We start from the raw sequence: 17,529 nt of genomic DNA, 5'->3' as shown, positions 1-17,529 counted from the left end.
TTCATTTTATTTATTTGAAGCACAAATATGCACCGTTTTAAGAAATGCACGCTCTTTCAATTTTATTGACTAATTGGGTAATTGGAAATTTCCTGACCAAACTCAAATAATACTGAGATGATTTTATTTACTAGTATTTACAAGATCCCGAAGGCAAAGACTTCATAAAGGGTCATACACTGACCAAACCAAAGTCTGGTGTCTTTTTCCCTGTCTATAAGCCTGCAATGAACTTTTGGGTGTTAGAAGCCACGGGAGGAGAGGAGATCGGTGGAGAAGTATATTATCAGGAGCTCTCTAACAACTTCAGTTTCAGACTTCCTTACTACTGCAGAGTTTTTGAATTCGAGGTTGCTGCCATTAACTAAGCGGTAGATTTACTGTTCCGGTGCGCAGCCTACTTTGGAGATATATCTCTAACCGTGCATTCAGGGCTGGTTAAGGAATGCCTATTTCTTTATTAATAGCATTGAGTCATTTTGTGACAAGACTAGTATATTTGCGAGGCCATAGCGGAAACGCAGGCAACTGTAAAGTTGATGAGCAGTGAAAGAAAGGTACCCTAGTCCCACTATCAGTAGAATGAAAACGGGTCCGTCTTTCCCTCTACCCATGAGTTCTAATAATGGATGGCTGGAGTACGGAGGAGCACGGCCAGCACTATGCTGCCTTCTGTTGAAGCGCTGTGGTAAGATCCTTTTGGAAAGATATCGATCGTAAGAGATCCAGCAAGCTCTTCGCCGTCAGTAAAGCAAGATTTTCTCTTGTTGTGGATTCCAAAAGTCATTGCACTATTGGCATTCATGCTGTAAGGTTGAAAATCTAACCAGGCGCCAGTTGCAGAAGCTGTATGAAGGAAGAGGTGACATTTAAACACTTCTTTCTTGATTACCTAACGTTTCCGAGAACAAAGCTTAATCTTTTGGGAACTTGCACTTTCAGATATACCACCGAACTGGTGGGTATAGAAATTAAAGGCTTGAACAATTTATGTTGCCCAAATGGCACTTCGGTAACTTACATATAAGATGGATATAGTAGTTCAAGTGCGATCACTGGATGAGCCAACACAGCTAGCCAAGTCTAGTCTGCAGCATATTGAATAAATCCAGTTTTTGGTAGTAGAATATAAGGTGGACGATGAAGAACTGCTGCTGCCTCATACATCACACCAAAGATGAAAAATTTGAATAAGACGTTTTGATCCAAACCGTCGATGAAAACACACTGAGAGACCCAATTGTAACCGTGATTTGAAAGACCTAGGCCCAACAGCAGCCACAATACAGTGGCTGACATTTGTACATATTAATTTCAAGTGTTCCAATTTATATAGTTTATTTTTCAAAATTATTTGCTCTAACAAATAAGTCAAAGATTCTGCAATATCCCTATTGATATCTTCGAATATCTGAGTAGGTGGAGGATAATTATCAGTGTCAAACACTATCGACTGAATATCTTCTCGAACGATTGCTGTAGCTGCTTCAAGTATTCTTAACCGCTCTTCCTTTTCATTTTGCTTTCTATTCTCATACCAAGTTTTGCTGAGGACGTCATGCTGTTTGTCGGTGAAGCAAAAGAATGTTGAACTTTCCAATTCCTCAGTTATAATGATTCTATTACCATACTTAACTTGAGTTTTGACTTAATTGCTCTATTATGGATTGATGGTTCTTTGCAAATATGTATTTTCAATTCTTGTATTGAAAATTGACAATCATCATGACTTTCAATAAATGCAAATATTTCTTCCATCGCTGAAGTAAAAGCACAACTTTCAGGATGACCGATTTTAACTACACTAATGGTTTTCAGAAACGAAGTGTAACAATCACTGTGGTACTTAGCCTCAGCAGCAACTAAGTCATATTCATACTGCATGCGGGCAATGACACTTCTTACTAACTCATCAGAACGAGTCTGAGCTTCCTTCAAGATGGTTTTCTTGAAGTCAAGGGTAGAAACTTGAGAGACTCTTTGTCGAAGATGCTGAGCTTTTTTCATTGCAGCCGTTTTATCTGCTTCATTGCCACAGAACAAACAGTATTTCTTGAAACAAAAAGACGATTCATTACCCCGTGCTTTAGTACGAGGAGGACTAATCCCAGATGTGGTAGCTATCTCCGTCTCTCGCTGTCTTTTAGCTGCAGCGATGCTGCTCTTCCGGATGTATGCTTTATGGCACTGCTTGTGTATAGTTACAGATGTTTTGTCCTCCACATATTCAGCGAACCCATCACCCCTTTCAGTACTTGAATCCATTAAAGTCTCTCGTCCACGATCAACAACCATAATTTCACTTTCAGTCAAAGATTCATTGCAAATAAAACTTCTGACATTTTTACAAAATTTTGTAACGGCACGGTTAAAAAAGAGAATATAATTCACAAACACGTCTATTCATTACGAAAAAACGTTCAAAACGGACTGCATTTACCAAGGCCATGTTCTTCGGGAAAAGCAGGTACATATATCTACGCTGGTTTCGACCCGAAAAATGGAGAGTCGCAGGCAAATGTTTCTCAAGGCTAACCGCCCAATAGAATTAAGAACGGACGATGACTCACTCAGAATTGTATATTTTTCACAAATTTGTGACCTTTGTCCTTGAATAAAAAACAATGCACAAGTGAGATCGAGGGGACTTTTGTTCCAAGGAATGCACAAAAATCCAGCTTGTTGGGAATTAATGCAAACTTGAGTCATAATTTAGCCTATTTTGACTGGACTATTTTGGTTCCGATTGGTAACGGCGAATACCGCAGTCGATGGAACAATAAGCTGTACGAGATGTACGACAAAAATGACATAGATCAGCGAATTAAGAGACAGTGGCTATGTTGGGTAGGTCATGTCGTCCAAAGAGACGAAAACCCTCCAGCTCTAAAAGTATGCGCAGAACCCGCCGAGAGGAAGCAGGAAATGTGAGGGCTCATACAATTTGTGGTTATCGCAGTCATGGATGTCTTGCGGATCTCCGAAAAACGTGTATTACGGACGTTTTGAAAAAGTTAGGACAACGTTGGGTCAAATTTGTTCAGCTAAAAGAAGGCTACGTTTGTGAAAATTAAAATTTCTAAAAGTAATCACTCTCAAGCCTCTGGCAGAGTGTCTTTGAAATTCTATAAAAATGCGAAATGAAGTAATTGTTTTGAAATCAATATTTTCCCTGCTGCTCATATGCAGTGAGTATGAGTAACTAACACACAACAAGTGATTGGAGTTGGAGTAGTCAACAACTTGCTTTGCTTAATGCATTTCGTCACATAATGAACATTGTCCGCCCTAACTCCGCACGCCGCAAGGCGCCCTCATAGGCAGAACATGATTTTGATTTACCGAAATTGATTTCACATCCTATCCAGATGATTGATGGTTTCGTCATTGCCATCATTATTATTAATATTATTATTATCCACTATTCGGTTGCTACTGACGACAATGCCGACGACATTAGCTTTGCGGTAGTTACGAAAATGTTACGAACACATACATATGTGCATATGCATGTGAGTAGTGTAGTGGTGACTTACTGAGAGCACAGCATAACGGTACATGCTGTAGTTTGTCCATAAGTCATATTGTTATTTTCTTTTAGTATGTTCTTTCTGCAGGCTGTCATGTAGTTTCTGCTTTGAGCTCAAATTTCATTTCGGCCTTGCCTCAAAACAAGAACATATCCTTGGCAAGGACATGCAAACATATACATAAGTGCATATGCCTCAATGCTTTATGTTTGGCTTATGATGGGTATGCGATCAGAAGTTGCTTCTTTGACGGCAATCGTATTTTTACTTTGTACTCCATATTAAGGCTTAATGTCATTAAATTTTCAATATTCCTTAGTACAGTTTGCTACATAAGGAAAAACTCGTAACCTTTTGTTAAATATCAAGCTCAAATAACGTTGTTATGGAAAACTAAAACTCAGAGTTATCAAATTCCATTATTTTTAAAATAAGCCGAGCTCCTAGTTTGGTCTTTGTTCGTCGAGAGAAGACTTTTTTTCTCAATTCCTTACGCAGTCCGAAGTAGCACCTGTTGGAAAGAGTTATTCTGCGTTGCTTACGCTGATTCCAAGATAAACGAAATTATCTACGAACTCCGGAGGATGGAATCATGTGTAGAAGTTCTTTAAATGCCATTCACTTGGAAATTACCAGAAACGATTCATTTATAAATGGCTCTGGCAGCTCACGACTTCCGATCTTAGGCCAAGTATCCTCTTCGTAGTAAAAAAAACATCCGTTTGAAGGCGAGCTAAAGTGAGAAGGCGAAATATCCCTCTCCAGGGTTGTGCGCTGGTTTTAGGATGCGCTACGTAAAACCCTCCGAGTGAAAGGAACACCAGGTAATGTAAAAAATCTGTCTTTTCTCAAGAGCAACAAAAATTTCGGAACTCAATCGCTACTCTTTAAGGGACATAACTATTGTGCTCCCGAGTTCCGTCAAATATCTCGCAGTTATCTTAGAGCTTAAAAAGCTAAGATGGTGAGAACATATTGAGAGCAGAGATTTCGAAGCACTGCGAAACTGGAACTTCTGCCAAAAAGTCAATGCCCCAAAGCGGGGCTTATGACCGCACCCAAGTGTCATCCGCCTTATACTATAACCAACATATGAAGCAGTGGTAGGTATATGTTGGATGGTGGTAATCCCCTGGAAGAAATGCAATGGACCTACTTCCTGGGAATTACGACTGCAATGAAAACTACATTAACAAATGCTGTGAAGATTTTCCTCGATATCCGGTCAATACATACATAAGTGAAGTATGAACCAATACTTACGGCAGCTTGCTGAAGATTTTAAGCCATTGCAGTAATATTCGACGTCACTACGGACATGGTATCATACTCGACCTTAAAACTCGGCAACTATCGAGGAGGATTTCTTGACGATTTTTCGGATATTGCACAGATAAAACCTTCTATATTGATGAGCTTCAACGGAAACACGGAAGCTTCAGGGAGGATATAACGGAATGAGGGAAATTTAGTTCCAGGATTCACAATCGGTCACCTAAAGGCCTAATGAATTCGGACCAATCAAACAAAACGTTTTCATTCCGCAGTAGGAAAAATGAACTAATGGTTCCGTAACCGACAAATTTTACGGTATAATCCACATTTTCACCGACGGACTAAAGGGTGATATGGAATTGGAACAGGCTTTCTCTGTAATAAGCCATAAACAAAAGGTAGTTTCAAACTAAATGACTGCAATTCAGTTTTTCAGGCCGAAATCGTGGATATAACAGAAAGTGTCAGGTAGGCTTCTGCTCTAACCAGCAAATCCATAAACCGTCTAGTAGAAACGCATGCAACAATTAAGTCTATCCGTAGCGCCAAAGCTAAGTTGCATTACGTTGGAACATGCATTTAATTACTAGACTCTCAGTAGGTAACTCTGTTAATATCATCAGTGTAACCAGTCATATAGAAATAGAAGCAGAGAATATGGCTGAAAAGGCACAATTCTTCAAAACTTCCCCATTCCATTCAGCTTCTTCAAGAGTAGGGAATCTAGTGAAACACCTCAGGTCTTGGAACACAAGGAACACAGGGCTTAATATTAAGTTAATACTTTTGGGATAGTGTTTATGTTGGACAGACTAAAAAGCTTCAACTTCTAGGCAAAAGTGTGAGCTGACAGGGAAATAAGCGATTAAGAATATGAGGAATCGTGGGTAGCTGCAAATTAATTGCAACAGAAAATTTAAAAAATATGAAATAAGGGAATAGTTCCATTCAGAGTATATATTTGTATTTAAAACGGTCACAGTTCATTTCGATTAAATAGAAACGGGAAACCCATTCCCAAACTATTGGTTGTCATCTGAAGATTTCTAAGTAAAGTTGGATGTGGTTCTTTGAAAGCTCGTTTTTCAAGAGCCCATACACAATGAAGTGGTTTATTATCTTTGATATATTTTGCTTCAGGTCGCCTGTACTCCGTGAGGGTGATAAAATATTGAACTATCGCCCCAGAGGTGAACTAGACTAATGCCTCCCTCGACGAACAAAGACCAAAATCTACAAGTCACTCATCATCCCCGTTCTGCTATATGATGTAGAGACATGAACGATGACAACAACTGATGAGTCGACGTTGCGAGTTTTCGAGAGAAAAGTTCTGCGAAAGATTTATGGTCCTTTGCGCGTTGACCACAGCGAATACTGCAGTCGGTGGAACGATGAGCTGTACGAGGTATAGGACAACATTGACAAAGTTCAGCGAGTTAAGAGATAGCGGGTACACTGGCTGGGTCATGTCGTCCGAATGGATGAAAATGCTCCAGTTCTGAGAGTATTCGAAGGAGTGCCCAGGTGGAGAAAGAACTGGTTACTTGGAATCCCCAATTGGTTACTTGGAAACTCCAGTTGCCGCCAAAGGAATAACTACTGGCGCGCTGTTGTAAACTCGGCTATAACCGCACATGCGGTGTCTACACCAAACAAGAAGAAGAAGATATGTTGTTCTACAGCCAATTCATTATTTCAGCGAGTATTATTTTGCTACACACTTTTAAGTGAAAGAGATTACGGTACACAAGAAATTTATGTTTCGAAAGTTCCTCAACTGTTTTACTTTCACTTGATTCGCACCTTATTTTTCTCACACTGTAGGGTGGTTTCTGTATGTGTCAGGGTATATGTATGTATACATATATCTAAATACAACATTATTGTGCATGTATTCGTGTTTATGATTTATGTCATTAATATAATTATGCTTTCCATTTACATAAGTGCGCCATGAGCACCATTTTGGCTAGAAGAGTGATTGCCACACGTTATTCAAAGCTGGTTTTGGGGTAATGCATGATGAGGTTCTTTGTACATATACAATGCTTTTCATCTTGAACGTTGTATAATAATTTATTGATGCATAATGACAGTTATTGAATGGTTGCCGACGTCTCACGTTTTCTACATATTTGCATACGAGAGTGTGAGAAGTCGGCAAGCATTCAATAACTGTCGAAGTTTTTAAAATTCATGCAGCTGGTGGCACTTACATTTTAATAACGGTAAATGTATACTCGTATGAAATTCCGCTGAAGTTTAGACCAATAAATTTGGTGTATTAATAATGATAATCACACAATTACTCATAAAACTGCAATAATTTTTTCAGAGTTGGCCAACTGGCTGCTGAACAACTGTTTTCGGATTTCTACTCAATTCGGCTTGCCATTTCAAAATGCATACACATACAGCAAATTGATTACCAAAGCAATGATTCGGCTCGCGAGACGTATTGCGCGCTTCGTGCCATATTCGCCCAGGTGAGTCGGAAATTAAAGCAACTACGGATCGGTTTCGCACCATGTTTACTCTAATGGATAAATAGGCATCGTCAGAGACGCTGTTCACTGCGTACCGAAGACGCTTTTGCCGCTGTGGAGCAGATCGATCGAAGAAGACCTGAATAAATATATTTAGCCATTCTTAAGACGCGGTTACATCCTCAACGAGTCACTGTTTGGTGTTCTCTATGAGCAGAGGGAATCATTGGTCCAAATTTCTTTAAAAATAAAAAGTCGGCTATTATATTATACTAAGTCTAGCTGGAATACGGAACACTCATGGCGCTATCATGATTAATGACTATTTCGTGCTTGCATGAAAGAATCTTGATCTGGACGAACTTTGTTTCCAACAAGATTGCCATACACCCAACGAAAATTGACTGACGACCAAAAATTGCTCAGAATCCGGCTCATCGATAGACGCTTGTGACCGATTATTTGACCAAAAATCACATTTAAACCATTAACCACTCTCCGTATTCACCTGATATGGCACTGTGGGATTTCTTTTTTATTGGAATAAATGCATTTGCCCATGAAAGGAAGGCGTTATGCAGACGTAGAGGCCATTCAAAATGCTTGCACCGGCATACCAGCGGCTAATTTGGCTAACGAGCTAAAACACTCATTTGACATGCTTTTGGACCGTGCAAAAAGCTTTATTGAAGCAGAAGGAGACTATTTTGAATAAAATGAATTGATTTTGCCGAAAAAAACCATTTGTTCTGTTTTTTTTTAAAGTCCTGTTTACTTTGGAACGCACCTTGTATACAAAAAAACACTCGGAACTTGTAATTAAAAAAAAATATTATGTCGCCTTTAAAATAATCCCCATCAGATGCAATACTCTTATGTCGGCCATTTTTCCAGTGCTCGAAACAAATTTCATAAGCACTTTTTGGCATGGTCTTCAGCTCCCTCAGCGAAGTTTGTTTTATCTCTTCGATCGACTGAAAACGGGTTCCACGAAGCGGTAATTTCAGTTTGGGGCAGAAAAAATCACACGTTGTCAAATCTGGTAAATATGTTGGTTTGTCGGTGGTATTCATGGCGTTTTTGGCTTTGAATTCGGTCACAATCGTAGTTCGATGTAAGTCCATGGATTGTTCTTCCACCATTCCGACCATTTTCGACGGATATTCTGAAGCAAACTCCTCATTACTGCCAAATAGTACCGCTTATTGGACGTGGCTTGTGTTTTTGGTCAAACTGAACCGTTATAACTTTTTCCACATTCGCAACGATTCCGCACACGAAATTTGGTTATAAATACAAAATTTGAGACAAATTCTTTTTTCGACATTTTTATCCATTGTAGAAATCGTATCGCACTACTGAGGTGTACCGACTTAAGCAGCCGCTTTGGCATAGTAATTAAAGAGAGTCCGACAAACTTAGTAAAATAAATTTTTGGAAATATCATTTACTCGAGAGAGAAGAAGAAACTTAATAGACTATCATTTAGGGTTTATGAATATGTCCGTCTTGCGGTGTAATTATGAACAATCAACGGGTTCAGCACTCTTCAATTTAGTTCTCCTCAACATCAACCACTTCAAAGTTTGAATATACACGATTTATAACCAGCTGCAGTATGAATATATTAGCAGCTAATATATATGTACTAGTATATACCTATTTATAAATTTATTCGGAAATATTTTGATCACTCAATTTCATAACATCTTAATGGCACCGCAAATATTTATGTTCACCTGCAAAGTGTAAGCATATATTAGCTATACATTTGACATTGTATTTGTTAGTGTATCTAACGGTGCAGCATTGTGTAAATACAAACATGCATTTATGGTAATTAAATTCAATCGGTTTACTTTGCTGATAACAGAAGTCCATGGCCAAAGGCCAAGACAAAGTGCAAACTTTAATAATAAAGTGCAAAAGTCATTTCACTGATGACATTTCCGCAAAAAACAGATTTACATTTACTGCATCGAAGTAATCAAAGCAAATAACTGTTTGTAGGTAATTAGAGAATTAAGCTTAAAATTCGGAAACCTTAAGAATTCATCGAAATTTCATTGTACATAAGTAAAATTTGTAAATGCGTGAGTGGCATGCTGTAAAACATAAAATGAAAATATTTTATTCGGAAATCCATTAAAAATGGCCGAGCATGCAATGTGGTGCCTTCGACTTGTATTGGACATAAATTTGCCCAAAACTGATAGTTAAAATTAAGAAAATATCTTATACGATTTGTATAATATCCTCTCAGTTTTTTTTGCGAACCGTAATTAAATAAATGTTGTAGCCATGTGTGGAAGTATACGCAAGTGAGGAAAGTTCTCTGAGCGCCTTTCACTTGCGAGTGGCCAGAAACGATTTTTACATATGGCTCAAGCAGCTCACGATTTCCGTACTTAGATCAAGTATGCTCCGTATAGCTAGAGAACATTCGCTTGAAGGTGAGCTAAAGTGAGAAAACGAAAAAAACACTCCTCACACCGACTTGGTTTGGTAGAAGGCGTTCCTAGCTAACAAACTAGCGGCTGGTCAGTTGTCTCCGAGCACCTGGAGTGTCAGGACAACCATTTTCACATGACGTGTTTCTATGAGTGGTACAAGCCGAAAATGCAGCGTTCGTAAGAGCAGAGGTGGAAATTTTGAATATGTGTGAAAGTGACCTCAATTTTTGAATAACATAATCACAGGTGACGAGTCATGGATCTTTGAGTATGATCCCATGAGACAAAAGGCAATCTTCTGAGTGGCACTTGCCGGCGTCTCCTCACCCTACCTAACCAAGGCCGGCATCCTAACGCTTACGCAACCACCCTACAGTCCAGATGTGGCCCTCCGGACTTTTTTTGTTTCCTTGCCGATGAAAGGCAAGCATTTTGAGACGACAGAGGGGATCCAAATCAGTCAATGGATGTGTTGAGAGTACACTTTGGTGAGCAGATAATTTCACATGTTGGGACTGTCCATTGGCTACCAAGATATTGTGTTGTCGCACCGTTAGACTTTGTCCTGTGGGGTTATACAAGTATAAAGTCTAAATTCTATGGGAACAATATCGTTTCGAATCAGGCCTTGGAGCAAAACATCTCGTTTGACATTCGCCTGTTACCAGCCCAAAATGATCGAATAAGTCATCTAAAATTGCACTGAATTTGAATTGAAAAAAGTAGGAAATCTCGAAATAAATAACCCTTTAAGATATCGAGTAATAAATAAGAAATTAACGGTCGTTAAAATCCATTACTTAAATTAATCATATTTTCTTAGTGACGAACTCAGATTATGCTATTTTTATGCTACTTCTGGGCATAGCTATAGATTTCGAAAGATCTTTCAGTTACCTTCAGTGAATCAATCACGGAAAAAGCGGAGAAATCGAGATGATAATTAAGAAACCAACTTTTATTTGTTTCTTCAGTATTCAGCCATGGATTGGGGTCAAACAATATTTGTTTATTTGATACTCTTAATTTTTAAATATTTTTTGTTTCAGACAGTATCACGTATTTTCAATCGCGTTGCTAATTAAATGCTTATGCCACATGAACTAAGATAAAGAAATATTAAAAAGAAATGTATTATTTTTGAACCGAAAAAAGGAAAGGGAGTAAAGCGCGCTGAGACACAGCAAACTAGCCAACAATGCGCTGCAAAGAGCATGCAATTCTACGACTAACCACTCACCACACACACAATAGTCGGAAAAACCGCAAGAGGAACCTTTGAGAAAACTTGCTCATTAAAAGTTTGCAGTTGAGGGAGCAACAATATGGCTTTAAATGCTTTGGCTGACTTTCGACATAACAAAAACAAAATGCGAACCAGAAAAGAGAGAGAAAAAGAGAAAACGTTAATAAGCACACCAGCGCGACTTGGATGAATGCTGGCAGCGTATTATTGCACAGAGGCGATAATTAACACCTTTTCAACATCTTACTCATGCAATTTGGCAACGCCATTTTGGTCTTTGGAACGTGCAACACGACGCTACGTGAAATGTTGGAAAAAATGAATTACAGCTATTCTAGGTCGGTATGTATGTATGTGCGAATAACAGTTAATGCATATTTTAGCAAAACGCAACCATGCGAAAATTTGTAGAAAGATCAAATTAAGGCCTGTAAGCACAATTGGCAGAAGGCTAAGTAGAAATGGTGTCAAAAAGAAATGTAGCGCAAGAAAAGAAACATTGTTGCTGATGCTGGACTGTGGTGTTGTTGTAGAAGCTTTTTCGTTGTTGTTGGTGTTGTTGTTGCTAGTATCTTTTGTCCAACTTGTTGTTGTTTAAGTTTGTTTTATTGTTGTTGTTCTTGTTGTTGCTGTTTTTGTTGTTGTTGGTATTGTTGCTTTGCCTGACTTTGTTATTGTTGTTGTTTGTAGTTCTTATGTTGTTGTATTTTTTATTGTTGTTGTGGTTGATTATGTTAGTGTGGTTGTTGTAATTCACATTGTTGTTGTTGTTATTTCTCTTATTGTTTTTCCTTTGTTGTTGTTGTTGTTGTTGTTGTTGTTGTTCGTGTTGTTGCTGTCCGCCTGCTTTGAGCGCTTCACTCACCCATCCCTGCCGCTTCGTTCGTCACAAGTAGTGAAAGAAGACGTCTCCCATTCTGAGCGCTGGCTTGTCTGACTTTCGGTCATGTTGCCATGTAAATTAAGTGCCTTCATTAGGACGGCAACGGAAATACCCACTGATTGGAAGTAATCACGCAAATCACGTACGCTTAACTGCTCAGCTCACACGAAGCCTGTTCCAGGTCTGATTTGCATCCCACTCTACTTGGACTGTGTATTTAGAATGCATAAGGTTCTGCTAGCTTTAATTGAAGCTTACGAAGAGAATATTCAGCTAACATTTCATTTTGACCGTCGACAATGTCTGTGTGTCGGTATGTACTATAAAGTATATGTTAGTTAAATGGGGTGTGTTGCAGTACAGAGGGCCGTCTATCAGCACACCATTCTTTTCGGATATTTAAGAAGTACATTATTATGCTACTTGACCATCACCCACAAATTTCTCACCTATATAAATACATATGTAGATGAAGAACTCATTCCATATGCCTTACAGGTGTTAAGAAAAAGCAACTTTTATTTCTTTTCTTCCTTTTTAGCCATGAAGCAGGGAGGTCAAAATTGCTATTCGAGAAAATTTCTGAAAATGAAGCAAATATTTTCTGAATTATTGGTCAGTATGAATACATAAATATCTCAATTGAACCGAATGTGAATTTTTATGCGGAGCTTGTCAACAAACCTACATAGGATATCAAACTTCGATAAAATATAATACAAGCTCGAACTTGGTGAAAAACTATCATCCAGAAAACTCAAATTTTATGGAAACTCACATGCTGCAGTGAACTTTTTCAGGGATGAGTCGAAGCGAGGGAGAAGTTTGGAGGTGAAATTTTCTATAATGAGCTCACCGTCAATCTTAGCTTTAGGCTACTGAACTACTGTATTGTTTTAGCTGCTATAATATTGGCAGCCGCAGTATTGCTATGAAATTAAGCTATTTCATAATCACACTCGTTTGGGAGCCTGGTCATAGCGGAATCCCTTGTAACTGCGAAGCCGATGGGCTCGCCAAAGGCGCACGTTTACTCCCCTCACATTCGATTGACTACGAGTTGAATCTGCATTGGTATCTAGCTTGCTATCACTGGACCACTGGACCACACGTACGCTTAGTAGGCGCTGGTCGACGACTGCAAGAACCTTTTGGCCTTAAATAGAAAGCAGGAGAATTATTGAACTACCTGCTCTTAACAAAGAACACCTTACCGCAAGCACAGGGGTTCTTATATGATATTGTCCAATAGATAAGGTAATCATGCAGTTGTCTCTTGTCAGATGCATGTTATTAAAGTAGTATGGAGTAGATTGAGGTGGAACCAGGCACTTTCTCCTTCATTGTCTACTCTTTGCAAAACTGAAGTCTTGGCAGTCTTACCTTCAGCGAACCAGGAGACATAGCTGAAGCTGATATTAGCCATCTCAGCAAATATGTGAAGGTTCAAAGCACTTTGTCGTTTTGTGAGGGTCTTTTGATGAATTATATAGGGTTTTAGGTATACAACGATCTGGACAGGAGCATGGCAAGGAAAATAAAAACGCGATGGTACGAACTATTTGGTTACAAACCTGCGAAAGTCATGTTTCAAAAGGTTGACCGCAAAGTTCCTACTGACATTCGATAGTATATTCTGTAAAAACCTGATTGAAATACTCTCTGGTCAAAGTCTGGTGGGGACATAAGGATGCGGAGTGGGGCTAATAGATAGAGAAGATTGAAAAAATTGTTGAGAGCAAGGCCTGAGAGAAATTATGGAGCATTTCTTGAGCACTTTTCACGCATTAACAAGGTTTTAAGCATTCAAAGGCTCCACGGTATGAGACACTGAAAGAGTTATCGTTAACATCGTTAACAGAGTATGCTGTTATTCGCGTCAAATGCAGGCACCCTAAAGGATTACTACATAGTGGAACTCCATTGAGTATCGAAAAGTACTAAAACTGGTCTATGCATGGTTCATTAGCCTACCTGATTTGCCTAACCTAACCCAATTCTTCTCCATCGCCTCCGATTCATACTTGTACTTGAAAGAAGATTTGAAACAGTTACTAACTTAACGAAGGCAATCAGCGCACGACTTCCAAAATAATTCCAACTTTGGCTTCAGCTTTCAGTGTGGATTTTGACTTGATCTCATTAAGTTCCAAAATAAGTTTTAATTATTTGTTCTACGAAAAACTAATGAATTTAATGCTAGAAGACATTTTGACCTCCCACTCCACAATTCTTGTATGTTCAAAAACAAAGTTCCTAAACCCACACGTTAGAATGCTGTTAAGCACATGTGTTTGTGAAGACTTGTGTGCTTATTTGAGTCACGTTAAGTATTATTTAAAAGTCACTCAAGTACCGTTGGCAGCTGCTTCTTTTCCATCGCCACGTCGCATTGAGACAATAGCGATTAACTCAAGTTTCGACGTTCCATCTTAATCGCCTAAAATTAATTGTGTGAAGTTTTATACATTTCAGCAGTCCCATTCACAGTTAAGCTTGGCAAGCTTAATAATTTATGAAAAAAGAAAATTTATCCTGTTGAGGTTATACATACATATTTCAAGTTGACGGCCGGCCGTATTAAAATGGGTGGAAGCGTTATTAAAATTTTTCGGTGGCATAACTGTGTTGCATAACCAGTAATTATTATTTTTATGGGGCTGCAACAAGTCTCACAGATAGTGAAGTAGGTTTCGTCATCTAACGGTTTTACTAATACCTAAAATTATCGAACATCGCGACAAATTCCTATAATAATAATATTTATATTCCATTGCGAGAAATAGCAAGTGTTATCAAAACTTTCGTATACGGAGAAAATTGCACCATGGGCACGCCCACAAAAAAGTTTCAGTGAAGTATTACTAAACTGGGTATGTCAACACTTTTAAATGTGGATGTTTCATAAAATATTTATTAGAGTACGCTCAGCTGACTTATGGTACATCAAAGCCTCACCACACCTGCAGAAACTGAAAAAAAATTTGAGTAATTATCACGCCCTCCTACGTAATGTTATTATTTACAACTTACTACATACATATAAACGGCAACAGAAACCGAAGAGAACTCATATCGACAGCTTAGAATACCGGTTCGTTCTGGTTCCTAAAACTTCTATATAATTGTTCATAAGTCCCTCACAAATCGACAAATCACTTTGAGTCTAGCACGCATTTGTTGAGTAAGCCGTGTTATGTTTCTGGTTCACCAAGAAGTTTCAAACGCAGTTTTGCAAAGGCTGGACTATGAAGGAGAAACTGCCTGTATGTTTACTCCTCCTACTTCTCCATACAAAGGTGACAACTTGCATGCGGCAATATTTTTAGTCTTACCACATGAATGCCTATTGAACAATATCCAATAAGAACCTCAACAATTGCGGAAGGATGAACTTTGCTAAGAGCAAGTAATTCAGTAGATCTCTTGCGTTCTACTCTAGGCAAAAAGGATCGTGCAGTGGCAACTGGAGCCAGCGTAGCCGCTGTCTTTTAATTCGCTGAACTATGTCGTGCAAGAACTCGTACAGCTCATAACTCCACCGTATTCCGTTGGCTAACGCGCAAAAAATCTTTCGACAAGGACATCGTCCACCTTTCAACAGGACGGGAATTTGAGTGACTTATAGAGTTTGGTTTTTGTTTGTTGAGAGAGGACTTTCCTCTCAATTGCCCAGCATCTAAAGAGTTATCCTGCGTCTGATGATGAAGTTGGTGGTGTTTAGATGTTGCTTTCTAACTCAGTGCCGTACAGCCACTGCGTCCAGCGTTTCCTCGAAGCCCAGCATCTCAGTCATGATGAAGCAGCTCTGTGCGTACAACTAACACAATTCTGACAATAACATTAGTTCGGTAGTCTATTGCTAAGATTGACAGAAAGCTCCTTGCAGTAAACTCTTCCTCCAACCTTCCCTCCTGGGTTCGACCCATCCGTGAAAAAGTAGTAGTGCAAAGTAGCCTCTGCAACGCATTGATCCCAGTTTCCCGGGATGCATTTGAAGGAGTAGAGAATTTAGACCTTTCTATATTTGTACCTCTTCGCTTACCTAGATTCCCTGAGCATTAGAGCACACTTCATGTATCTGCAAACAATTTCGGCGAACACTTTCTTAGCAAGTGTATTCTCTATGAACGCCGTCCACCAGACGAATACACAATAGAACATAATTTGCTTGACTACGGTTTCGTAGAGCCAAAACGCTATCTTTGGTGAGAGTTCGCATATTTTTCTTATAGCTTCTCTTCTCCAATATAAGGCAACCGATGCCTTCCTTATGAAAGAATCGGACCCGAATAATGCATTCTACCATCGGTCGACATTATGTAAGAATAAATAATTCAAGCAACAATGTAGGTACACCGTTCCATATACCATATTTTCTATGAGAGCTCCATTGTATAAGAACATCGCTTCCTGCAGTAGACTTTCTATACTATATTTCGATCACTATGCGTGATGCCTTAACGAGTTCTAGTGAGCCTGCTTTTGTGAGTACAATGAGCTTTCTTCTACTACTTTAACAAATGAATTGTTATTTAAATTTACTCAATATTTTGAGTGAACTACAAGGCGTTTCGAATAATATTTCACCCACAAACTTTAACCAGTCGCTCGTTAAGTATTTGATCTAAGCGAAAATGAAATCAAAATTTTTCTTCGAAAGCTATAATTTTCAGATATTAATTTTTATATATTTTATTAGGAAAATGATATCTTCAATTTATTCAGGTGTCAATGAGTGAAGGTGTAAATTAGTGAACCCAGTTATGTAGATTTAAACGAAAGTCATCGATAAGTACATTTATAAATATATATGTGTACATTAGCCTGAGAAAAAAAAATGCGAGAATAAGGTAAAGATAAAAAAATAGGTTAACTCACACTTCAATTGAAGTATTTAGATATTATAATACAAGGGAGGTTATGCTATATTTTGCCACTCTGATTGAGGTATCTCCAAAACATGCCTTTTGAACGCATCAACCGCCTCTTCAGGTGTCGAAAACGTTGACCTCTCAATTTATTTTTTACGTACGGGAATCAATCTACGTAGAAAGTTATAAAAAATAATCGCTCGAAAATGTTCGCTACTTTATGCTATTATGAATATTTTAAGTAACTGCAAACAACACCAATTTTACTCGTATGTCAAAACTTTCCGAGTACCAATAACAACAAAAATGTCTGACTTTACGATAAAGTTGTGAGTCGTCAGATTGCAAAATTTCAAAATAAAAAACGCAACCTACGTACTATATTTATGCGCATTTTTCAAATGTAGTAACTTTTGTAGTCAAATTTACTAAACATTGGCCATTTTCTTTTGATAGCAATCAATAACGAAATGAATCGGACTTACTTTGCAACTTCAGTGCAAGAAAAACATATGTGAGATTGTCATTTTAGGTATATTGAATTTGACATAGTGAGAACCGTGCATTAGTCTATAAGTCTGTCAGACTACCAGACTACTTTTGAAGAAACTTAAAAGATATTCTTGTTAGATACGAAGTTGGAGAATAAGTATAAAGATTAATGACTGCAGTGCCATTTATCATTCATAATTAAAGGCCAAATATATTAATTTTTTATGACTAAAATGACACCTTGTCATGAGCTAACTTAAATGTAAATATTATTCGTAGAAGCATTT

Source organism: Bactrocera neohumeralis, chromosome 3, assembly GCF_024586455.1.
Source record: "Bactrocera neohumeralis isolate Rockhampton chromosome 3, APGP_CSIRO_Bneo_wtdbg2-racon-allhic-juicebox.fasta_v2, whole genome shotgun sequence".
NCBI lineage: Eukaryota > Metazoa > Arthropoda > Insecta > Diptera > Tephritidae > Bactrocera > Bactrocera neohumeralis.
The sequence above is the reverse complement of the archived record's forward strand: the minus strand, read 5'-3'. Positions refer to the sequence as shown.